Genomic DNA, 19,391 nt, shown 5'->3' on the forward strand with positions numbered 1-19,391 from the left:
ACCTCCCCCGCGGCGCGCCGCTCCTGCCGCTGCCGCCGCCGCCGCCCTGTCGGCCCGTGGGCCGAGTCGCGGCCGATAGCTGGTGCGGGAAGACACCCGCGGGCCTTCGCTGTCCCCGTGCGCCCGGCCAGGACCACTCCCCACCCCGAAGCTACTCCCAACGCCCCGCTTCGGCCGGCCGGCTCAGACGCGCTGTCGGGGCTCCCGGGCAGCCCACCCCTACCTTCGCGAGGCCGGGGTCCACCAGCGACCGCGACGGGCCTGGAGGACGAGGCGTCCACGCCCCGGCGCCCCTGCGCGCCTTCGAGGAGATTCAGCCCGACTCGAGCCTCAACCTTCCAGGTCACCAGGGGGCTTCGCGGCCCGACGGTGCGGGGCCTGGGGCGCTCCGGATCCGCCTAGCAAAGCAGGCGGCCCGCCGGCTGGGGGCCGAAGGGAGTGGGCGCAGTGGGTGGGAAGTGTGCATTTGAATAAAAGTAAAAGTTGTGTGTGTGTGTATTTTTTTTTATAACCGTGTGGGTCCGAGCGTCTCCAGGCTAATTAGGGAAGCTGCCGCCCTGTGTTGAGGTGAATCATTGTTGTGATACCACAAGTGTGGGAAGAAAGGCTGCTGATGACTTCTCAGGCTCGCTGGTTCCCCCCACCCCTTTTTTTTCCTTTGAAAGACAGGTTGGTCTATTTAAGAAGACCGTCTTCAGAAACTTACTGGCCTCGGGTGGTCGCTCAGCTCATCAACTGGAGAGCCCGCAGGGAAGCCTTGGTGGGCTGATTGCACAGCCCAGGACTATGTGCCCCAAGAGCAGGGAGCTTTTCCGGCAGGGAGGGAAGATGAACGTGAACTGTGTCCCCGCAGAGACAGAGGCCACCAGAGCTTACACGCGAGAAAATTTCACGCTCCAGCTAGAAGAGGTAAAGCTAATGTCAGGGAGGGTTACGCGGTGTCCAATTATCAGCGACGTCGGCGGTGTTATGTGGGGACCACCCAGAATCTGCACCACACCCTAGGACGGTGGGTCTGATGACTTCTTCCTGCAGACAACTGAGGACGGGGAGAAACCGACATTTGCACAACTATCTGCAGCAGAGCCAGGGTAGAACCCTGGAAGGGGCTCTCTCCACCTCTGGCTTTAAGCAGGATCAAAATCCCGAAAAGAAGAATCTGAGGCAGGGAAAAAAGGCTAAAGACGGATCCCATTTACTTGAGCATATAAAGAGAAGTTTCCTTTAAAATTTTTAAATATCCATTTGACACAAGCTATTCACTGAAAAGCCCCCTTTGATGGTTAAGAGCTTTATAAATTCCTTGCATGAAAGGAATAAATATATATTGGGAATCAGTCTACAGCCACCCCCCCCCCCAAGTTAATAACCTGCATTTGAAATGGACAGGTGACTCATCACTCTCAGAGACAATGACTTTGTTAGGTGTGTTTTCTCTTTTCAAAATCCTCAAACTAAACTGAACTACAAGCAAATCTACACACCCTTCTCTCACCTTGAGCCTCTGCTTCTCGCTATTCAAAATCACATTTTTTGTTGTTGTTGTAACTACTAAATATTTATTGACTCTCTAAGTCACCTTTTCACCTAAGAATTTTATTTGTTCCAGAATATCTTAAGCCTCTGGCTTTATTTGTGCGTGCTGTGGGTGGCTTTTGAAGTTACTGGCCGTTTTGAGAGAACAAAAACCAAGGTTCTTGGCGATTAGCTAAGGCTGAGAAAGAACATGGTGTCAACACCCAAAATAGAAAGTGGTAGGGAACTATGTGAATACGTTAGGAAAATGGGAAATTATCTGGCACCTGGTAGAGCAAGCACCACCATCCTTTAAAAATGTCCCCCTCCCACCTCCCAGGCACTTCCACCTTCTTGCTGAGTACTCCAGTCCCCAAGGCCCTGCCATGTGGCTCAAGAGAGCTCTTTCCCTCCTTAATGCTTCTCGAACCAAACCTTGAAGCTGGGTTGAGAAAAGGCTAAAAGGTTAGCAAGCCTTTGCTAAAGGTTCAAAGGAAACAGAGAACCATGTAGTTTCTGGAAGCCTGCACAGACAACCATAAAGCTAAGAGCAAGGGTTTCTTTTTTCCACCCCTCCCTCCTCATGGCTCCAGAAAACCTCACAGCTATCCCTGAGAACCTCACTGATATGGCAAAGCAAAGCAGACTCTGCTACTTCTGAGTATATTGCACCTCATCTGGGAACATATTTTTATTAAATGCTGGGCACTGTCCTAAGCCATTTACAATAATCGCTCATTTAAATAATTCAGTCCCCAGAAGAACCCGGAGCTAAGATCAGCCATTACCCCCGTTGTCCAGATGAGGTTGTGCTATTATCTCCATGTTGTGGATGAAAAGACTCAGGCATGAAAATGGCAAATGATGTGTGCACGGTCATGCAGGAAGTAGTGGCAGAACCCCCGTCTGCACGCTCGACACTGAACAGGCTGCCTTTCTAAAAGTGGCAACTAATTCCGCAAACTCAAAACAGCCCTTCAGCTTAGAAAAGAAAGGAGAAGCAGCCCTTCCCACACTCAGGAAGAAGAATCCTTTGGGATATCAGAAAATGGGAGTATTTAAGTCTAGTGTTTTTATCCCAGGATTCTGCTCTTGGGTCCTCATTAGACAAACAAAATGCCTGTCTTTCTTTGAGTTCCAAAAATAGACCCCATAGGCACAGGCATCCCTACCCAGATAGGGAATTGAAGGATCAGCCAGGAACCATCTAGGAAAAAATGATGCCATCCTTCTTATGCCCAGGTGAGCCTTGGTGACAGAGGTCAGATTGAACAGCCTCACAGAAGCCACATGAACCCTCTTCCCGAGGGACTTTTTCCATAGGTTGGCTATCCAACAGTATCCAGATCCCAGCCACTGTCCCTCCCAACCTCCTCCAGTGATATGAATGAGCATGTCATTTCTATTTTTCAAAACCCTTCTGTTAGTTTTCATGCTTAATTAAGAGAAAATCCAAATCCCTTAAGGGAGCCTGATCTGTTCCTTGCCTGTCTCTTTCATGGGCTTCCTTTCAGTACCACCACCCACTCACTGCACACCAAACTGGCCTTCTTCCAGTTACCAAACACTCCAACTTCTTTCCTGCCCTAGTGCCCTTGCCTGACCAGCCCCTCTCCTGGAATACTTTGTTTCTGCCCTTCGCCTTACCCTCACCTGACTTCACCTTGCTAACTCCCTCTTATCCTTCAGGTTTTAGCTTAAACGTCACTTCCTTTGGTCTTTTTTTCCTGGCCTGTATTTCCCACTCGCACCTTTTCTTTAGAGTACATATTACACTTTGTAGGGGGTTATTTTTGGTTTCATACTGAGTCCCTCCATCAGAGCATGACTCCAAGAGGGCAGAGTCTGTATCTGTTTTGAGCATGATTGTTGCATATCCAGCACTCAGCAGAGTGCTTCTACACAGTAGTTGCTTGATAAATATCTCTTAATCCATCAACTCCAACCATGACTTATCACAACCTCGGATTGCTCTATCTACCTCAAATGTATTAATCCACGGTACCCACTCCCTCTTTCCAACTCTTCCCTACCTTGGTCTTGCTCTCCCAAACTTTTGTTCTTTCACATTCTAGCGGCCTTCTGCTCTTTGCTCTCTTGTCCTAAGAATGATCCCTCCATAACACCCATCCTTCGCAGTCCTGATCCTCATGGACATCACCCCAACTGCTCCTCTGTACTCCCAGTGCCCTCATCTCTTGGTCCTCCTGCTCTGCCTTCCTGGTTGAAACCCCACCTCTACATCAGGCTCTTCTCTTCCTACATCCAGGCCTTTCTATGCTGCAAAGGAAAATCAGAGAACCATGCAGACCAAAGCCACAAAAATTTACAGTCTCCAGCCTTACTTGGGCCTTACTACCTTTAAACATTCTCTGAAAAACAAGTGAGACAATACATAAAATAAGAAAGAAGGAAAGATTCCAACCCCAGAGGAATCACTGTTGCCATTTGATTGTTTTTCCTTCCAGTTTTTCTTTTATAAAAAAGGCAATGGAGTTAGCCTGCAAATTCAAATGTCTTCTACACAGTTGAGATGAAGCCAAATACATAATTTTGAGTCCTGATTTTTTCAACTACATTATAATACAAGTATCTTCCATATGACAACCAAGTCTCCATAAATATAAATCTTAATAACTGGCTGATAGTCCATTATGTGGATCTATCAATTGATTTCACTATTTCCCTACTGCATTATTTTCAATTTGAAGGTATTCTAAACCATTCTTTGACAAATATCTGCGTACATAATTTGTCTGCATTTATAATTATATCCTTAGGAGAGATCCAAAGGAGGAATTCCTGAGTCAGTGGCTATGAATGGGTCTAGGAATCTGAGTCAGAAGGTAGAAGAAGACCCAAAGGACACAACTGGACAATAATTTGTCTCTGGGCAGCCTCTTCCTCCATTCCCTACAGCAACTAGCCCTAACTGCTCTCATGCTGTGTGTTCTCAGTCCCCATCACACTCTTCTGAACAGATGGGTTTGCTTCCTTCTTCAGAGAAAATTTAAGTTACTAGGCATGGAAATAAGTTTGTTAATCAGCTGACCTTAAAATAGGGAGATTTTCCTGGATTATTCAGGTGGGCCCAATGTAATCACAGAGGTGCTTAAAAAGGGAAGAGGGAGCAGAGAGATGGTAGCACGAGAAAGACTCAAGTCAATATTGCTGATTCTGAAGGTGTAGGGTGGGGCCACAAGTCAAGGAAAGTGGGCAGACTTTAGAAGCTCAAAAAGGCAATGAAATGGATTCACAATCCTCCCGACACCTGGATTTTAGCTTAATGAGACATGTATCAGAGTTCTGACCTCCAGAATTTTAATTAGTGTTGTTTTAAGCCACTGAATTTATGGTAATTTGTTACTTCAACAGCAGGAAACTAATACAAAATTTATTTTAGAACTCCCTACCCTTATTGCTGGAAACTCCACTTCTCCATCCCTACTCACTGGCAGTCTATAGCAGAGGTCCCATTAAACATGCCTTGGCTGAATTCCAACTCAATAACTTTAATATCTTATTTATTTTTTTAATTTATTTTATTTTTTTTAAAGATTTTATTTATTCATTTGAGACACAGAGATAGAGCGAGAGAGCATGAGCAGTAGTAGAGGCAGAGGGAGAGGGAGAAGCAGACTCCCCGCTGAGCCAGGGGCTCGACGTGGGGCTCGATCCCAGGACCCCGGGATCACGACCCGAGCCGAAGGCAGACACCTAACCATCTGAGCCACCCGGGCGCCCCGTTTCTATTTTTTTTTTAAGATTTATTTGTTTGTTTATTTATTTGAGAGAGAGAGAGCATGAGCAGGAGAGGCAGAGGAAGAGGGAGAGAGAATCTGAAGCAGACTCTGCACTGAGCATGGAGCCCAACAGGGCTCAATCCCACAACCCTGAGATCACGACCTGAGCCCAAACCAAGAGTCAAGATGTTTAATCGACTGCACCACCCAGGTGCCCCTAAATTTAATATTTTAAATGGAGGTTATCATTCAGACTGCTCTAATGGGATTCAGACTCTTAGCTGAGACTAATACCAAACACTGGTAGTCTAAAATTCTAGACCCTTGGGCAGCCACTTAAATACCTTTCAGCAATTTATAAACCTTTCAGGATTGTTCATAACAGTATATACTGGTAACTCAAAAACATTTTCGATTTTAACTTGCCCAAATTTTGTAAGATTTATTTTTAGTTCTTCCCTCTTAAAACAAAGTGTGTTCATTATGCCATCTAAGAATCATAGTTTTGCTAGTTTTTAACACTAATAATGTTATTTTCCATAAAACTTTTATTCTAACCTAACAAATAGTTGTTTGTCCAAAGTATCAGCTTCCTGGACTGGGTATGAATCTAAAAGATTATTTTGTAACAATGCCTATAACAGTCCCCATTTTATGTTTATATGGAAGATTATTTTAAATAAGAGACATGAGAAATTTAATTAAGCTTATGAAGAAAAAGTCTAAACTGCTACTTTTGGGCAGAGAGATAAAACAAGCATATATCTGATTTTTGTGCTGGCCCACATAGCTTCTTTTGCAAATGTGGCTTTAAACTAGCTAATCTTTTAAAAGTCTTTACACTGACTAATTTAGAAGCAAGGAGAACAAATGTGGGAGTATAAATGTAAGGCACTGAATAAGAGTGATAATCTCTGCCAATGAACACACTGCTGTGTTTCTGAGTAACCAATGCAGTTCACAATTTTCATTTAGATGGAGCTTCCTGGAGCTTGTCTTGCCTCCCCAGCACGATATGCTACGTGACTAAAATTCAAATTTGGAAGGTTAGATCTGTCCAGGATCTTACAGCTCATGTTCTTCAGCCTCATTGTTTGGGGGATCACATTAGGCAACTAGCCACAGGTTATACATCGATGACAGAGCTACAACTTACACCTGCCTCTAAAGGAGGCTGTATTAGGCACCTGCCCACCTCTCACTCATTCTGTAGCTTCCTGGGTCTCTGGTAATCACCAACAAAATTTTGACAGAAAGCTAATCATCTTAGTAGAACAAATTAGCAACATTATTCATTTGATAGATTATAAATAAAAAATAAAATATAAACAGGTGCGCCTGGGTGGCTCAGTCATTAAGCATCTGCCTTGGGCTCAGGTCATGATCTCGGGGTCCTGGAATTGAGCCCCACTTTGGGCTCCCTGCTCTACAGGAAGCCTGCTTCTTCCCCTCCCACTCCCCCTGCTTGGGTTCCCTCTCTCACTGTCTGTCTGTCAAATAAATAAATAAAATCTTTAAAAAAAATAAAATATAAACAAATATAAAAAAGGAAATGTAGGGTTTTTTTGCCAATCACAGAATGTTGCCACTATTTGGGCAATTCCTTATTTTTGACAGAGTTATGAAAGAAAACATGCTCTTAAGGCAGTTGTTTGGTACCCAAAACATATGCTCTCTTCTGGAAACTGCTGGAGCAGCTCCCCCTTGTCTCTATCAGTGAAATGATATGACATTAAGGTGAAAGAACTAAGTGAATGTTTCCATAGCAAATGCTAAAAATAGTGTTTTGGAGTGAAAGTAGGATGAGGAATAATTTCTTCATTGTTTCCATGGAAAAATAGGAAAGTGGCAATGATGTATCCACTGACTGCCTATGAAGCCTTAGATAGATTTGGAGACTTCCTTAAAAGAAATAGAATGGCATCTACTGACATGATAACTCTCTAAACAGCTGTTAATCATTTCACTGCCATCTCTTTGGTCTCTTCCCATTCTAAACGTCTATGAGTCTGATTTATTTCATGTGGATATGGAAGTTTTTATTGGACTGTATTTTTATAGAAAAATTTATTATTGCCTGATGTACATTGATTCTATGCAAAATTGCACAGGGTGCCGACCCTATGCAAAGTTATGATGTAGGTGAAGCTTGTTTTTGATGCACTTAGAGTCCTCTTGCAGTTCAGAGACTTACTCAGCAGGTGTCCTACACCTGCCTTAAACCAACGTGGTAGTAAACAAATCCCTTCAAAGATGTAAATGGCAAGTACTGACATACTACTTTCCTGTCTCTATCTTCATTTAATAAGGGTATGTGTAATTTTTTGTTTAAATACCTGGAAGAAAAAGTCCTAGAAAAGGCATCCTATTGGTAAAAAACACAAGACAGGGCACTGCGGGAGCAGATACTGGTGTGGAGTTCTCTGGTAACTTGCCACCGCACCACCAAGACCAATCTGCTTTTCCATGCGCCAGTCATACATCAGGCTTTATAAGTGTCAGACATATGTTGCTATTTAATACTCACAATACACCTATAAAATAAATATCTCCATTTCAGGAGTTAGGAAACTCAGAGGGGATTGCTGAAGTTCACATAGCTGGCGATTGGAGAAGTCAGAGTTCAGACCCAACCTGGTCTGACTCTAAAGCACTTAGTATGGGGCCTGCCTCTCCTCTTCTCCATTATAAAGACTTTGAAGAAATTCTGATAATTGGGTTAAGATAATTTGGTGGTTCTGAACTCAAATGCTTGATAGAAACTTAAATGTATTTCTTTTCAGCTTATGGGGCATAACATTAAAACCAGTCAGCTGTGCGAGCTTCATATGGCGAAGCTGACTCCCAAGCTTCTCTGGAATTGCCTGAAGCCTAGGGATGCCACCCCCTTGTCTCCCATGACTTTGTCTTCCTCCTGTGGCCTGAGAACAGATTCAGCTAAACACATTCCTGCTTACTCGTACACAAACGGGCTATGGCTGAGAGAAGATCTGTGATTAACGTCACTAATGAGCTTTTGTCAGAAGATGGCTCTGCAGTCCTTTTAGTTAAGCCATGATGCGCAAGTAGCACATCTCAGGATTCAATGCTCCAAAGACATCTAAAAGTTGTGAATTTTACATCAATACAGATGACTTTAGAGCTCAATTTTAAAAGTAAAAGTTTTTAAAAGCTCACCCCGAATTTCTGCCCTTGAGTACAATGGTGTAAGAAGGACCAGACTTAGTAACTAAAAAACTAGAACAAAGTATGAAACAATTATGGTCAGACATTTAAATATAGGTAGCACAGGATCTTTGACCACCCTGGCTTCCTGCCTGAAAGTGATTTCTGGACTGCATAGGCAGAGAGAAAGACTCCAGACAGAGGTGTCAGCCTTGCTGGAAAAGGAAATGGAGATTAGAATTAACAGGGGCTGAAGCAGCTGGAATTTGCACAGCAGAGCTCTGGAAAGGAGAGCGCCATGGCGGTGGGGGGGGGGGGGGGGGGCGGGAAAGAGCTCCAGAATCCTAATCTCTTCTGAGTACTAGCTGTACATGCAGAGAGTGAAGCTCCACAAGGCTGGGACAATCCAAGTTAAAAGCTGAGTAATTCCCAGTGCTCACGCAGATCAAGGGGATAGGCAAGCTTTCACCAGCCAGAGGGGAGAGTCTTTGGGGATCATACAGTTCATTCAGTGAAGACCCCAGAGGTCATCCTTAGTAGTGGGGCTGAACTTTCCCTGGATTAACTATCTCTAGACCTATCCCAGTAGAGAGTTATGGGTTGACTTGTGTCCCCACCAAAATTCATATGTTGAGGTCCTCACCATTACATACCTCAGAATGTGACCTTATTTGGAAAAGGGTCATTGCAGATATAACTAGGTTTTTTTTTAAGATTTATTTATTTATTTATTTTTTTTTTAAGATTTTATTTATTTATTCATGAGAGATAGAGAGAGAGAGAGGCAGAGGCAGAGGGAGAAGCAGGCTCCCCGCGGAGCAGGGAGCCCGATGCGGGACTCGATCCCAGGACCCTGGGATCATGACCTGAGCCGAAGGCAGACGCTTAACCGACTGAGCCACCCAGGCGTCCCAAGATTTATTTATTTTTGACAGAGAAAGAGAGAGTGTACAAGCAGGGGAAGCAGCAGGCAGAGGGAGAGGGAGAAGATGTAGGATTCGATCCCAGGACCCCGGGATCATGACCTGAGCCGAAGGCAGATGCTTAACCATCTGAGCCACCCAGGTGCCCCTGCAGATGTAACTAGTTAAGATGAGATCATATTGGAGTAGGGTGGGCCTGAGTCCAATATGACTGGGTGTCCTTATACAAAGGGGACATTTGAATACAGGCAACACACACACACACACACACAACACCATGTGAATATGAAGACAGAAATCAGGGTGATGATTCTACCAACCAAGGAATACAGCAAACCACCATAAGCTAAGCAAGAAGCAGGGAATAATTTCTCGCCCACAGCCCTCAGAAGGAACCAGCTCCATTCACATTTGACCTCAAATGTCTAGTCTCCAAAACTGTGAGATAGTAGATGTATGTAGTTTAAAACCACTCCTTTCGTGGTACTTTCTTACAGCAGCCCTAGTGAACTAATACATAAAACCTGAAAGCAGGTGAGGAGGTGGTGTGGTCAGCGGGGGATGTTCACAAGCCACCACGGGCTGTGCCTTGGCTAGTCCAGTTGGTACCTGCATTGCCTCAACCATATGCTAAACATCAAAAAGCCAAATGATCATTTGATGAATTTGAGGAAAACAGAAACTTAGATCAAATCTCTCTAGGTGAGACTCCTATGAGGGACTGGCAGAAGAAATGTTGGATTTTCAGTAGAGTTCTTTAAAGACTTTGCAGACAAACTTTATACATTTGAAGACCATGCCTCTTTTGGGAGTTTTAACTAGATATTCACCCAGTGGTTGAACTAGTGATTTAGGAACCTACATGATCAACAGGCAGACCCCCCAAAGCAAATCTGGTTGTCTCCCTCCAGTGGGCTCAAATATTATGATTGGACTGGAAAAAACTGGATGTAGTCACATGACAGTGTGTCTTTCCATGAACTGCTGGCTAGACAGCAGTTTAATTAATTAATAAGTGAATTAAAATTATCCTCCTTGGTCTGTTCAGGGAAAGGTATTAGATGACCAGCCTATTTTTAAACACTTTAAAAGCTGTAAATCCAAGACTATCGCTTTGTTCTGCAACTGAATTCGTGTCTTATCTTTTCCTTCCCATTTCTGCAGACAGTTGGACTGTATGTAACAGTTTTTACATTGGAGTGAAAGAATATATCATTTTCTATCCCATACTTGAATTTTAATTTCTAATATCTGATGAATTATTTTAGATATTTTGATTTCCTCACACAATCTCCCTTACCTTTTATTATATCTACAAATGTATATATACTTTAAGATAGTAACCTTACAAAAAAGAGAGATAAAAAGAAGGAAAAAGTCTTGGGAGCACTATGAATTGGTTTACTCTTCATACTCTGAAGGACTCACTGCAAAAACTTACATGCAGAATGGCAACCCAACCTTGCTATTCCTTATTAAAATGAGACTCATTAAAGAGTAAACCACCAACAATTGCAGGCCCCTTTGAAAGTATAAGACCATTCCTGAGCCCTTTAGTATTGAAGTGACAAGGGCAGAATGAGAATTCTCAAACAGATGACAGTTTCTCTTGTGACTACCAATGTGTGGCCTGTAGTAGGACAACACAAGGAGGTATGCTATGGCTTTCTTCCTGTAATTGTTTTTAACTTAAGGTTGGTGTAGAATCAGCTGCAGAACCACGGGGGTCCTGAGAAACAAATATTTAAAAATCTCCCAAGATTCTCCCCCAAGAAAAGTAGGGGGAAATGCCATCTGCATAGGATGAGTGGCACAACACAATAAACAAGGTCAAAAAGCATAAGAAGATGCTACCTAAATTGTGAAAGGTAAAATAAATGTAAGTGGTGTTAGTATTAGTAAAAAGAGCTCTGGTCCTAGACTTAGCTCAGCCTGAAGTAGTTGTCTATCTGTAGGCAAGTTTCTAAAACTTCCTAAACTTTAATTTTCCTATCAGTAAAATGAAAAGATGGAACCATTCAGAATGTATTTGATTTCACATTCAGACATCCAATGGTTCTGGCAGAAGACTAATAGGCTAGCTTTCATTCCTTCTTGGTAGATAAGAGATTGATCTGCCATCTTGTTGTTTTCTGTTTCTCCCATCTGTTTGTTCATTATAGGTGTGTGTATTGAACTTTTTAAAAGTGAAAAACACAGACTGAGTCAACCAGGCGTCCCGAGATTATAAAATATTTTTAACCAGTCATCAATGAAAATATGATCTTACAAAATCGTGAGATGCACCTAAATACTTAGCCTTAGTGGAAAATTTATTCTGTTCAAAATACATATATTAGAAAAGAAGACTGAAAATCGGATGTAAGCATCTGTCCCCAGGAATTCAGACAAAATAACAGCAAATTATCCTTAAAATGTAGAATAGAAAAGAGAAGAAATTGGTAAAATAGAAAACAAAAATTGGGGCGCCTGGGTGACTCAGTTGGTTAAGTGACTGCTTTCAGCTCAGGTCATGATCCCGGAGTCCCGGGATCGAGTCCCACATCGGAATCCCTGCTTGGCAGGGAGCCTGTTTTTCCTTCTGATCCTCCCCCTTCTCATGCTCTCTCTCTCTCTCTCAAATAAATAAAATAAAATCTTAAAAAAACAAAACAAAAACAGGGCGCCTGGGTGGCTCAGTCATTAAGCGTCTGCCTTCGGCTCAGGTCATGATGCCAGGGTCCTGGGATCCAACCCTGCATCGGGCTCCCTGCTCAGCCAGGAGCCTGCTTCTCCCTCTCCCGCACCCCCTGCTTGTGTTCCCTCTCTAGCTGTCTCTCTCTCTGTGTCTAATAGGTATATAAAATCTTTAAAAAAAAAAAAGGAAAAAAAGCACAGTGAAAAGGATCAACAAAGCCAGAAATTGATTCTTTGAAAAGACTAATAAAATTGATATATTCCTGTTGAGATTGTGAAAAAAATGAGAAGGAAGGCAAAAGTAGTCAATATGAGGAATGAAAAAAGGGACATCATTACAGATCCTGCTACATTAAAGAGATAATTGCATGATTTTATGTACAATATTATGTCTAAAATTTTGTTTAAGTTAAATGGACAAATTCCTTTAAAAAATTCAAAATACTAAAACTGATTTAAGAAGGATATTTGAATAGCCCCATTACTATTAAGGAAAATGAATTTGTAATTGAAAACCTTCCCACACTGAAAACTATAGGCCCAGGTGGCTTCACCACTCTTATAATACTCTCCCAGAAAATAGATAGTTCCTAATTCATTTCTGGAGGCTGGCTTAATCTTTTTTTTTTTTTTTTAAGATTTTGTTTATTTATTTATTTGACAGAGAGAGAAACAGCATGAGAGGGGATAGGGTCAGAGGGAGAAGCAGGCTCCCTGCTGAGCCGGGAGCCCGATGTGGGACTCGATCCCAGGACTCCGGTATCATGACCTGAGCCGAAGGCAGTCGCTTAACCAACTGAGCCACCCAGGCGCCCCTGGGGCTGGCTTAATCTTAATACCAAAACTTGATAAGACCATTATAAGAATGAAAATTTACACAGCTCAATTTCATTCATGAGCAAAATTATCAAACACAATATTAGCAAATCAAATCTACCAATATATAAGAAGGTTAATGTACAGGGGTGCCTGGGAGGCTCAATCAGTTAAGTGACCGACTCTTGTTTTTGGCTCTGGTCATGACCTCAGGGTTGTGGGGTTGAGCCCCACTTAGGGCTCTGCATCCGGTGTGGAGCCTGCTTAAGATTCTCTTTCTCCCTCTGTCCCCTCCTGCTTCTGCGTGCACACACACTCTCTCTCTCTCAAAAAAAAAGGGGCTAACATGTAAAAACTAAGTTGACTTTACTCCATGAGTACAAGGTTAAACTAACCTTTGCAAATAAATCAACACAAATTAACTACATCAACATAATAAAGGAGAAAGTAATATGACCAAAATAGATGCAGAAAACGATTTGATAAATTTCAACATCCATTTAGGATTAAATCTCTTGAATTAGAAATTAAAGTTAACTTTGTTAACCTGATAAATAGTACCTTAAAAAAGAACACTAGCCTATAGCAAATATCATATTTAATGGTGAAATGTTGAAATCTTTCCCTCTATAATGATAAAGAAGACAAGAGTGTCCATTATCACTTCTATTCAGCTTCAAGTGGGTGGTCCTAGCTAGTGCACTACATCAAGAAAAGATAAAAAGTATAAGAATTGTGACAAAATAAAAATACGATTTTCCATGGATGATATGATTAAATATGTAGGAAATCCAAAAGAATTTATCACTAAATTCTTAGAATGAATCAGTGACTTCTACCAAGGTTGCTGTGTAGAGTATAAAGTCAAAATATAGAATTCAAATGAATTTTATACATCAGCAAGAATAAAAAAATAAATAATTTAAGACAATATATACTCATTTATAAAAGCATCAAAAAATTCAAATACCTAGTAACAAATATTTTAATATTTTAAAATACGTGGATCAACACCTTAACACAGAAAACTATGAATATTACTGAAAAAAGTAAAAAAATAGAAGAATATATGTTCATGGACTAGAAGACTCAGTATTAGAAAGATGTCAATTCTCTCTAAATGTATCCATAGATTTCATTCAGTACATTAAAAGTCATAACAGGTTTTAAATGGAATTTCAATAATGATTTTTAAAATTATTTGGGAATGCAAAAGCAAAAACAGCCAAAATACTTTTGAAGAATAGTAACATGAAGGATAGCAAAACTTCACCATAAGGCTATAGCAATTAAAACAAGGAGGTTTATTTGTCAGATAGAAAAATAGACTAATGGAATAGTATAGAGCCCCAAAACAGAGTCACACATATTTGGACAAGTAGTAGTGCATACCAGTGGGGAAAAGATAGTCTTTTCAACAAATGATGCTGAGTTAGTTGGGAACCTTAAATGGAATTTTAAAAAATCTCAATGCCTACCTAAACTCTACACAAAAATCTATTCCAGAGGGACTGTAGTTCTGAAATTAACAAGAAAACCAAAAAAGTATATAGAAGAGAATATGAGACATCATTATCACCTTAAGGTAGGGAAAAACTTCTTAAACAGGACAGAAAAAATGTTTATTCATATAGAAAATTACGGATAAATTGGACATTATTAAAATTAAGAATTTGTTTATTAAAAGACACCATTAAATGAGTGAAAAAGCAATCCTCAGCAGAAGATTTGGGGCTTATAACTAGAACATATAAAGAATTATAAATTAGTAAGACAGAAAGCCTAACAAAAAAATTAGGTAAAAGACTTGAATAGGAACTTCACAAATACATCAATAGGGAACTAAGTATCTGAAAAGGTGTTCAACCACATTAAGACATTAAGGAAATGCAAATCATAGCCACAGTGAGACACCGTTTTACACCTACCACCATGACAAAAAATGAAAAGACAGACCATATCAAGCTGGTGGGGGGGCATTGTGAACTCCCTTAGACTCCCATTGTGCTGGTGGGTGTGTGTAAATTAACACAAGTACTTTGGAAAACAGTTTGGTATTATTTATGAAGGTGAACATATGCATACTCTCTAACCAGTAATTCCACTTCTAGATGTATCATGTGCACCAAGAGAGATGCACACAAATGTTTATAGCAGCCTCATTCTTAAGAGCCGAAATCAGGAAACAACCCAAATGCCCACTACCAGAAGAATAAATAACTGTGTCATATCTGTACAATGGAGTAATACAGGACAATAAAAACGAACAAACTGAAACTACAGCTATACGGGTAAATTTAGCAACAGAGGTAAACTTCAAAAACAAAATATTCAATAAAAATAAAAAGAAAAGAAGAATATATACACTATGATTCCATTTATAAGTCCAGATGAGAGACCAAATTATAAGAAAAACTAAATTAATAGAAAATAAATTAGATAGGGTGCCTGGGTGGCTCAGTCGTTAAGCGTCTGCCTTCGGCTCAGGTCATGATCCCAGGGTCCTGGGATCAAGTCCCACATCGGGCTCCCTGCTCGGCAAGAAGCCTGCTTCTCCCTCTCCCATTCCCCCTGCTTGTGTTACTGCTCTCGCTATCTCTCTCTGTCAAATAAATAAATAAAATCTTAAAAAAAAAAAAAAAAGAAAATAAATTAGATAAGAAAATAAAATAATCAGGACACCAGTTACTTGGGGAGACAGGAATAGTGATTGAGATGGGTGCCAAGATAACTGCGGAGATACTTGATGTACTCCATATCTTCACCCAGTAGTTCTTTGGGGATTTGTGATAATTTAGTTCACTAAAACATTTGTATTGTATACTTTTCTGTATGATTATAATACTTTACAACAAAAAGTACATTCTATGAAGTATTGCTAAGTATTATTATTTTTATTTATTCATGATTAGATTTTTCTTATAATAAAATGCAGAAAACTGAGATCAAATACTTCTTCCCTCATCCCTATAGATGATTTTTTTCTAGCCTTTCTCAATATATCTGACATATCTGATATCGGGTCTGTGATCCTATGAGATCCTGGTCACAATAACATTGTTTGCCGGAAAAAGAAAAACTCCTACTTCCCCTTGAAGAATTCAAAGATGTCTGGTTTATTTTGCTCAGATAGCTTCAAAACAATGAGCAATAGTACACAAGAAGAATAGTACAAAGAAGCACCCAGAGGGACAACAGTCTACCCTGTTTGGTTTTGATGATCTCTGGAAACTCCTCAATAGATAATTTCTATTCATTCTGTCTCATCAAGAATTACCCTATAAAAATCTACTATTCATTGCTATAAAGGGAGATACTGTTCTATTACTTCATGTATGAATTACCCACTTACACCAGTGAAGATGTTTATTTCAAAACCTTTGAAGGCTAACCTACTGCTAGATGGAAACTTGTTGAAAATCTGAAGTCATTTATATCTTTGGATCTACTTGCTGAAAATCCTCCGAACAACTCAAACTCACAAATAACTAAGGTTTGTAGATAAGCAGAGGGACTTGAAAGATGTTACAATGGGGCTGCAATAGTCAAATGTAGATCAGTTACAGCAGTTGCCATAATTCAATCAAGGTACAGAACTGGAAGAAAAAAATCTTTTTTTTCTAGAGCAAGTGTCAAATTCTGATCACAAATACAGTTTAGAACTTTTAACACATGGAAATTTTTTGCAATAGGATATTGAAATTTCTGGGTTTCTGTGCATATATTATATTTAAATATACATTCAATCACTTATTATAAAAAGTTTTCCCAGTCTGTATAGTTGTTATTAAGGGGTGTTTTTCTTTAAGGCATTCAATATTGTTTTCCTCTAATAGAGGTAATCAGGCCTTATATTAATGCCTACAAAACCCAGAATTAGCTGCCATCTTCCAAACAGAAGTCCTGAAAATGTTCAAAGTAACTTTTTCCTCATGGGTTATCTTCATTATTGAATTTTACAACCCTGTTCTACTGAGGAAGTGTTCTTGAGTTGTTTCCTGCTTGTGACCATCTTCTTCAGATTTGACTTTCACTCACTTGTGCAAAGATCTGCTGTCTGCTTTTTTCTGAAGAAATGATTATACAAATCATTACATAGACTTATTAAAGCTATGTTTTGTTTAGTTAGAAATGTTTAGAAGGTGGAGATAAGTGGGCCATGTTTCAAAAACTTAAATGCAATTGAAGAGAACCCCACAGTAGTGCAAAGTCTATACTGCCAATGGAGAGGCATGTACTTTACCAGCCATTTGGCAGATGTATGGGAAAATGTTGAGACATGGGGCTGCACTGAAGTGCAATTTCACTGAGTTCCTAGAGTTAAAGAAAAGTACTGAGAGAAACCCTTTGCCTCAATAAACGTGAAAAATACGTTTCACTCACGTGTTCGTTCAACAAATATTTATTGGACATCTATTATATGAAAATCACTGGTGCTTAAGGCTAAACTGGTGAAAAATATTGCAATAGTCCAATGAAAGAAAAATGGAAGAATTATACGAAATTAAATACCAAATTAAGCTTATACTTAAATACAGATAACATTTTCTTTGCAATATATACAAACCATAATGTTGTATATCAAATATCAAATCATAATGTTGTATACCTGAAACTAATAAAATGTTATATCCATTATACCTACAGAAAAACATTTTCCTTTGAAAAAAATCAGAAACAAGATAACCACGAGACACAGTCTTGATTCTATTACTGTCATCAGAAGTAAATCAACCCAAAGGCCTATTTGTCTAGAAGCCATTATCCTGAAGTATAAACAAGAACAGATGAAGTTAATTAGCTGCCCCTGAGCTAGGCTTACATCAAATTGCCCTTTGATGGAAACATCATTAAAGAAACTAGTCCTTTAATAACAATTCCTGAGATTCCACAGCTTTTTAAGAAAACTGAGGAAGCAGAAGACATTTCTATCACATTGAAGAGTCAGATGATTTCTATTTCAGAATACTGAAAAATAGCATCTCTATTATATCAGATGCTAGAGCCTAAGAGATGATGCAAATGCATTAATAATTTCTATAAAGTCTGTATTATACTGAGATAAAACTGGTTTAAATCTAGCTCAACAAAATAAATATAATTAGGTAGCAGGCAGATGATGGATTTTTCCTTAAATCATTGAAACAGGCCACCATATTTGTCATACCTAAATAGATACCAGCTCAGTGACCATACACATAATTAATATTACCTCAAAAAAGTGAAATAAACATAAAATATTAATTCTTCATTTCCTGAGGGACAAAAGTGGAAAATGTACAAATTTTATCTTTTCTTATTTGTTGAAGCTTTATGAAATATGGTATTCATTTTACTAAATGTGTAGGTATAAGATGCAAAATTTCCTCTAAGTATGGCAACAAAAATTTAAAACACAAAAAACTCCTGCATGGCAAAGAAACCATTAACAAAATGAAAAGGAAACATAAAATGGAAGAAAATGTTTGCAAATCATATCTGATGAGGGGTTAGTATCTAGATATATAAATATATATAAAGATATAAAGAATTCATACAGCTTAATATATATATAATATATATAAAGATATATAGATATAAAGATATAAAGAAAGATATAGATATATATATAAAGAACTCATACAACTTAATAGCCAAAACCCCCAAACAATCCAATTAAAAAATGGGCAGAGGCTCTGAATAGATATTTTTCCAAAGAAGACATACACATGGCCAAGAGCTACATAAAAACGTGCTCAACATCACTAATCATCAAGGAAAATCCAAATCAAAACAAAATGAGATACCAGCTCACACCCATTAGAATGGCTATTAACAAAAAGACAAGAGTGGTGCCTGGGTAGCTCAGTAGGTTAAGCATCTGCCTTTGGCTCAGGTCATCATCCCAGGGTCCTGGGATGGAGCCCTGCATTGGGCTCCCTGTTCAGTGGGGAGTCTGCTTCTCCCTCTCTCCCTGCTCGTGCTCTCTCTCTCTCTCTCTGGCAAATAAATAAATAAAATCTTAAAAAAAAAAAAAAAGACAAGAAATAACAAGTGTTGATGAGGATGTGTAGAAAAAGGAACCCTATGCACTGTTGGTGGGAATGTATATCCCACGTGGAGAATAGTATAGAAGTTCCTCAAAAAATTAAAAATAGCACTATCATATGATCCCTCAATTCCACTTCTGGGTATTCACCCAAAGAAAATAAAAACACTAATTCAAAAAGATACAAGCACCTCCATGTTCATTATAACATTATTTACAATAGCCAAGATACGGAAACAACCTAAGTGTGCAATGATAGATGAATGGATAAAGAAAATGTGGTGTGTATGTGTATAAACATATGCTTGAATATTATTCAGCCATATAAAAAGGGGTGAAGTGTGGACATATGTGAAGTGCTAGGAAAAATAACTTTTCAATCAAGATTTCTATATCCAACAAAACTCTCTCGCAGAAATGAAAGTGAAATGAAGACTTTCCAGTTAACCCCAGAATATAACAAGTGTTGGTAAGGAAATAGAGAAATTGGAACCTTTTGTTAATGGTCGGAACGTAAAATGGTTC

This window comes from Neomonachus schauinslandi, chromosome 10 (assembly GCF_002201575.2).
Source record: "Neomonachus schauinslandi chromosome 10, ASM220157v2, whole genome shotgun sequence".
Lineage (NCBI taxonomy): Eukaryota > Metazoa > Chordata > Mammalia > Carnivora > Phocidae > Neomonachus > Neomonachus schauinslandi.